This window comes from Gavialis gangeticus, unplaced genomic scaffold (genome assembly GCF_001723915.1).
Source record: "Gavialis gangeticus isolate Ggan-Ray unplaced genomic scaffold, GavGan_comp1, whole genome shotgun sequence".
Taxonomy (NCBI): Eukaryota; Metazoa; Chordata; order Crocodylia; family Gavialidae; genus Gavialis; species Gavialis gangeticus.
Window position 1 is genome coordinate 57,942,884 of NW_017729025.1, and position 7,461 is coordinate 57,950,344.

The 7,461-nt window shown below is 42.7% G+C and overlaps 1 long non-coding RNA gene across 1 annotated transcript; it reads right to left on the reverse strand.

Moving 5' to 3' along the window:
• Positions 1 to 3,279: 3,279 nt before the first annotated feature.
• Positions 3,280 to 6,868, reverse strand: LOC109298650. Its single transcript, XR_002097669.1, has 2 exons — positions 5,420 to 6,868; positions 3,280 to 4,559 (listed from the first exon to the last, which is right to left on the reverse strand). It is a non-coding gene; the product is annotated as an uncharacterized LOC109298650 (long non-coding RNA).
• Positions 6,869 to 7,461: the final 593 nt, after the last annotated feature.

Sequence of the window (7,461 nt, forward strand, 5' to 3'; positions counted from 1 at the left end):
AATGAAAATTTCTCTTTCATATACTGCCACATAATGCAGGTGTGATTAAAGGTAATGCTTAAAAAAATGATGAGTCTCAAGGGCTTTGAAACTGCAAATCCTGCCATCTCCTTCCTGACATGATAAGAATTTAGCATAGAACAACTCAACAAAAGCAATGCACCTATGCATAATTTAATTACAGCTTTTCCTTTATGAAAATAAGAGCAGGTTAGGTAAAACCCAATTTAGGGCCTGGTTTACTTGAGCACTCCCTAACCTCTGACCTATAAGGTGTCTTGGGCTACAGGGTAATGCCTGCATTTGCTGTATTTCTGTGGCCTAGTGAATGCATAGTGGAACATCTTCAAGTAGCTTGGAGAGTATTCATCAACTTCTCTGAGCAATATATAGCTGGGTGGTTCTGGCACCCTTGGAACATGGAGGATGTAAGTTTGAAGCCCCTCAGATAAGATAGGGGATTTAAGTTAGGTCTCCCACTTTGTGCATGATGTAGGCTATTGTACAGAGGGATGGAGGCAGCATTGTACTTCCTCCAACTGTGTTTTAAAATGAAAGGTCAGTGTAAGAAATGTGCAGGCTTGGCCATGGTTCTCTGTAGTCCTTGGTAAGTTGCCTGAGGAGCAGGATTTAGACTCACCCCTATTCTCAACATTTCAGCTTTTGGCAACTTTATGCTGCATGTGCTGATAATATATGAGATGCAATCTGCTGACTCCTTTGGATCTCATTCCGACACACTTAAGTCTTCACAAGGTGTACAGGAAACCTATGTAGAGTTTTTGATTCCACTCCAGGTGTTAGAAATCTAGAGCATCTTTACATGTGCTCCAAGTGTTGTGGTGGGGAGGGGGGCACTTAAATTAGAGTGGCTGCAAAAGCTGCTCTAATTAAAGTGCCTGCAGTGTCTTGTATATTCAGTGCCCTGCACTTTGAAATGGTGGCAGGGATGCTTTAACTAAAGCTCATTCAATGAATTTAAAGTGCCCCCCACGGTCATCGACAACTGGTGCCTCCTGAGTCAGGGAGGCACTTGTCTCCCCATCAGCCAGTCAGCGACGGGGGTGGGGGTTGGTTCTCCCATGGCCATTCGCATTGTCTGGGGGCCCCATGGCCAAACACGCCGACTGCAGCCAATTGCACTGACCCAGACATACAACATTAATATGTTGTACATGTGGACAGTATAAATATGCTAATAGTTAAATGTATGTTGTTCAACAGCATGCACTGCCGGAGCCATTTCCACTGCTTGTGTAACCTAGTAAATCTCTACTGAGTTTGAATGAGTTATCCAGTGAATTTGGCCTGCCTGCAGAGCTTATTGTTACCAAAAATAAACTCCTGCAAATTTTAGCCTACTCCTTTCTCTTAGCACTGCAGCTGGTGAACACGGAGGACTAAATTATTTGACCTCTGCTTTTCTGTGCTAGAGAAGATAAAGAAATAGCTGCTAAAAACAAAATGAGAATTTCTGAAATATAGAACTCTAGGTAGTTCCTATTTCTATTGTTGTAGCCCCTTTCTTATAAAATGTGAATATCAGTTTCATGGACATTCATATTTTTCCAGGACAACAATGGCCACTCAGTCTCTATTGTCCCAGGTATTAAGCAACCTTTATTATTTTATTTTTAAACAAGTCCATACATGACTCACAGGATCCAGCCAAGTTACACTAATTATCCTTAATTCCTTCTTACAATCTCGACATCCCTTCATAGAATACTATGATTTCTGTGCCTATCACACCACCAGTCTGGCAGTGCTTCATCAGCCACCCACACATTCCCTGCTTCATGCTTGGGGGCTTCATTGAATCTCATTCTTTTAGTCCCAGACTCACCATCTCATCTAGCTCTCTAGTTTAGAAGCCCATGGCCTTGCCCACGTTACGGCCCCACACCTTCACCCCACAGGACACGTTTGGTTCACCTCCTAATTCCCCATACTAATTAACAGGCTCTCCCTCCTTGAAGGTTCCCAGGAGCCTAGCCATGCTCCTCTTTCCCACAGAAGATAACATGAGGAGGACTCACCAAGGACCGCTGTTTGCTCACCCAACACGGGATTCACCCACCGTCTAGTTGTTTTAGGTAAGTTTTTCTCTCTTCACCTTAGTTACCGGGCTGTCTCCTACTCTTTACACTAATTAATCCGGTTGATCTGCTGTGCCTCCACACAGCCTGCACAAACTGCAGCTCTCCTGTGCATCCCCTCTCCAGGACATCTGACCCTGTGGGCCAACTTGGATTTTAACTTCTGAGATTCATCCCAGAACAAGTGAGAAACTGGTACCACTCCCATGTGTTCCCCATCACTGGCCTTGGAAGAGGCAATCAGGGACACCAGGGGCCATAACAATGTGTATAGACTCGTTCCTTTGTTTTTCCCATACAGGTACGCTTTCTTTTCTCTTTGGTGGGTGTCATAAGAAACTCTCCTAATTGTAACAGACACCAAGAAGTGTGCCCTGTTACTGTTTTGTATGCTCAAAATGAATGGGCATTTTCTGTGTACTGTTATTTCTTCACATACAAGACAGAATCTATGTGCCAGGTAGTGTAAATTAGCAGTATACACATAAAGGAGACCTGATTCTGATTGGACCTTTGAGTACTACTGTAATACAAATATATATAACAAAAACAAGAAAAATGACAATCCGAATTTGTGCATAAAGCTTAGACAAATTTATACAAAAAATTATCATGTGACTATACACATGTTAATGCACTAAATATGCAATTATATGTTCTAAGATAAATGGTTAATGTTCCACTGAAAAATACCTGCTTTGCACTGAGACAAATCAGTGTTAAGGCTTTTTTTCCATCCAAAAGCCCCGCTTCCACATGTTGGAATTGATGGAACTCAATTTATTTGCTTTTTAACAAGGAAAAACTGAATCAGTACTGCTGGAATTTTAATTTCAGGCTTGAAGAAGTCCAGGTTCTTTGTGTGCATAGATTGCCAAGACATCTCCAACAAGTACGGACTCTTTTTAATTTAAAAAATGACCTTATATTTTAGCTGCAAAAGAACTTAACTTAAAATTCCAGAGTTGAATACCCTAAATTGTGGTGTGTCCACCTCCAGATGCTCACTTTCTATTGCTTATGCCTATTCCTACTTTTAATATGAGTTTCTTCCGGAAAGTAATCAAGACTTTCTTACATTCTTGTAGCATGTATACCATTAGATCCCAGGTACTACTGCATGAGTATAGTTTTGGTTAGAAGATTCATGCACACGCATTTAAAATTCAAGCACAGAAAGCAGGTTGTTTTGTTTTTTTATGACAAGAGAGTATGGACACCCTCAAATAAAGAACATATGAACACGTCATCATTCAATAAGACAGAAAAACACCTGTGTACGGTACAGTACAAATCTTTTCCACATTTTAAAGTGGATGAATAATTTTAAAATTTCTGCCTCCACATCTCTCAAACAAAAGATTAGGAACAGCTGAAAGGAGTCAAGTGTTGGAGACAAAAGTGCTTCAAAAAGGGTTGTTTATAAAGTTGAAACAAAAAGCATTTTGTAAAATGACCAAATCTCCATTTTGAATTGGCTCACTCCACACAAAGAATGGAAGTTGCTGTTTCTGCAAAGGGGCTGTACTCCTCCCATATCCTCCTAGACAACAATTATTTCACTAAGCTCAGAACGCGCCCTTCCTTCTATTTTCTTTTACATTCTGAATTAACTACTTCTATATATCAGCACCTGCTGCTTCCCCATCTCCCAGCTGCTTTGTTGGATTTTCTCTTCCTTGTCTGGATTTCTTATTCTCAGCTGAATGTTCTAAAATACTCAGTTGAACAGTCTGTTTGGGCAAAATGCCAGGAAGTGAAATCACTTATTTACCACTAGATTTCCTGCTATTCTGTTTAGCTTCCCTAGGAAACTCTGCCTCATCCCAAATTACTTGAAGACTTTGTTCCCTGAAGATTGTTGTTCTGTTGTACTTTTAAGGGTAGCTAGTAAGTGTGAATTTTCTTTGCAATAAGAAAATCAGTAAGTCCCCACACAAAGTTTGTTTAGCTCAAAAACAAATAAAAGGGTTCAAACACTTTTAAAAAGATGTAAACAAGTGTCAATCTCATTTTTCTTCAAGTAGTTTTGCCACTGTCTCCTCATATGTGGACATACAGAGTCATGCATAAAAAATTTCAAGGTTTTTAATACAAGACTAATGAGAATTCCCAATAATATTCATGTGGACAGGTAAAGGAAATAATATAGAGTACTGAAGAAAGGTTGAACCCTTATAATCATGGGGTATTGACCAGGCTGTATATTTGGGATGGCAAATTCCTACCATTCTCCAATGGAAATTCTACTGATATAACTGAAAAATCTGCACACTGATCAAGAGCTGAGTATAGTTTAAGTAGTAGCTAAACACCAAAATGTTATTACTTTGTATTATTTTCAATACTTTTCAGCATCGTTAAGTTTAGAACAACTGTGTAACAGGGTGGCATCCTTGTCAGGTCTCTTCCGGCTGCCCTGCTCCTGGGGTAACTGCCCAATTCACTCTTCTGCCACGCCTTGATGGAAAAATATGAGAGTTGTTACTAAGGCAGGAGGCTACACATTACTCACCTTACTAGCAAGGGTCTTAATGCCCTCTCCAACCTCCCCTCCACGGGTCCTGTGCCTTGCAGATGTTACTCTGTGTGTGTTACCTCTCTGGCAGACTGGGTACACAGTTGTAGGTCTCCTCTACAGCCCCAGAGGGCCACTCACACACCACCCCTCCCTCACCGGGGTCCCATTCACTCCGCTGGCTCTCACCCAGGCTCTTTCATACTGCCCTCCCTCTCAGGGCCACACTCGTACTGTCCGGCCTTCCCAGCTTTGGGCTTAGATCTCCACCCTCAGTCAGCCCCAGCACAGCCTGTTGGGTGTCTCCCACTACCCTCACCTGAGTGCTGACTGAGCGATTCTACAACTGCTGGCCTACTTCGCTCCTCGCCCCGCACTGGGCCACTATGTCCCCAATGGGCCTCCTCACTTGCCCACACTCACAGGGCCTCTATTCACTCACCTGCTGTAGTCATTGCCCCCCTCTCCCTCTCTGGGTCTCTCTACTTGTCGCCCCCAGGATTCCCTCGGCTGCCTGGGCATGGCCCCAGTTCCCTCCTCCAGCCTGAGCTCTGCCTCAGGGCTCCTTAATGAGCTTGGGCTCCCCCTGCTTGTCAGAAGACCACCAAGGATGTGGGGCTGGGGTTATAAGGCACCCTGGCCCACCCACCGTTCACTAGCCTGGCATGATAACTGGCTTGGCATTTCCTGGGGACTCCCACACCCCTAGGAGCCCCACCAGACCACCCTTCCCCAGCAGGGTGCAGTTTTACATCTTACCCAGAACAAGGAATCACCTCCACCCCATAGCCCCTGCCCTTACCTCCTGATATTCCCAGAGCAGCCTCTCAGCCTAACGTTATCTCCTTCCTCCTACAGCAAACTGCAGACCAGCTTCTATCTCTGGGTCTCAAAGTGGCTGCCCTCATCAGGCACTTGGCTGCTGCCTGTTTTCTGCCCTGCCACAGACTGCCAGAGGCATCACTCTTATTTTTGGCACCTGGGCAGTAGAGGAATACCTAGCATGAGAGGAGGACACTAGAATAGAGGTGGGGGGAGGGGTTCTAGGCTCAAGCGACTATGGGCTTTGTAATGATGGAGTGGTAGGAAGTGGCCAGGACCCAGCAGCCAGTGGGTGCAGGTGTGGGGCTCCAGGAGGTATGGCTTGCACTGGCATAGGAGTAAGTGGCTATGACTTAGCAGCTGGGGAGCAAGCAGAGAAGCAAGTGGTCATGACCTAGCAGCTGGGGCTGCAGGAAAACAGGCTTGAGGGTGGTACTGAAAGCCATGTTGAACAACTATATAAAATGCCAAATTAATTCCCAGGCTCCATCTTCCTCCCTCTCCCCTAGCTCCAGAGGCTCAAACTCCCTTATCTCCATTCCCTGGCTACTGGGTTTTGGTCACTTCCTCCTGCTCTCCTTCTCTGCACTGCTGCAGAAACTACCAAAGTCTTAAGCCCCTGTGCCTCTGTTCCAGTGCCCCTGCCTAGTCAGCACCTGGGCTCATGATCTCTCTTGCCCATCACTAATTATACAATTGATGATCCCTACTTCTGTCTTTTGTTTCTACTCCTTCTCCATCCTTTCTTTGTGCATCTTCTCCTTTTCCCCCTCTGCATTTTCTTCTATGCAGCAGCTACTAATTCTTACCCAACTTTGTGCTTCATTCTTGCCCTTCTACCTGCTTTCCATCACTAAAATGATGAGTTATCAGGTAGCTGTTCCCATCATCTGGCATTAGAATTAACAGTCAAACCACATAAATGAAAGTAGCATTGTTTACACTTCTGTATTATTGTTTCAAGCTGCCTATAAGGATAGGAAGATAATACAAAATAGTTGTATACTCAAGAATGAAAGTGTGTGTGTGACAGACTGTATAAAATAGACCATAGGTTGAAACATATCAGGTTTCAAGAATTCACAGCTACTGGTGGAATGAATAAAACAGTGATGTAATAAACAAAACTTTCATGAATATTGGCTTTTTAGACCTCTACTCAATGAAAATGAGTTACTGTAGAAAAATCCCTGAGGAAATAGAACATTATTGTCAATGGTTTTTTAATGTACCTAATGCATAGTGACTGGGGCCCTACTTTCTGGCGAGAACTGAATGATTGGAGTCTGTGTAACTAACATTTTATTTAAAGGTAAATGGTATTTTTTGTTATATAATAGGGTTTAAATAATTTTTGTACATAGCAGCTAGAGGGAGTGTGGCACATAGAGTAAGAAAGGCAGAGTTGAAACAGAGTGGGGTTTGAGTTCCAGAATGTCCAGATTTACTTTTTGGGTAAAGATAAATCCCATGATGTTTTTTCAGTCACTGCAGTTCATTCACCTCACCTTTCTCAAATATGAATTCAACTTATAGCAGTGATAAAAATCTATGCAACAATTACTATGAAGCATTATACCTTGTTGCAGCAAAAAGTTCAATAACTGAGAGTGGCAATGGAAATAGTTATTAGTAGACAGGAACTTGTATGACCCCTACTGGGTTATCTCTTCATAACGGTGTAAGTCAGGCTGGGAATTACTGTAGCCCTTTTGAAAGGTGAATAATTAAATTCTTGTAATCATGCAAGTTGTTACAATAGTACAGAAATCCTCATTTTCATTTCTTGTCCTGTTTCCTGTAAAGTAATAAAAGAAGAGATTCCACTTAGCATTTATATTTCATGCTGAAAGATTATTTTCATTGTAAGAATGCAGTGAGATTAAGGGTGAAATCCTGGATTCAGTGAAATCAATAACCCAATGCTCACTGATATCAGTTGGGTCTGGATTTCCCCCTTTTGAAGACACACCTGCCTAGCAGCCATTTATAGACTATATAATTAGTGAATGCTTTTTTCCA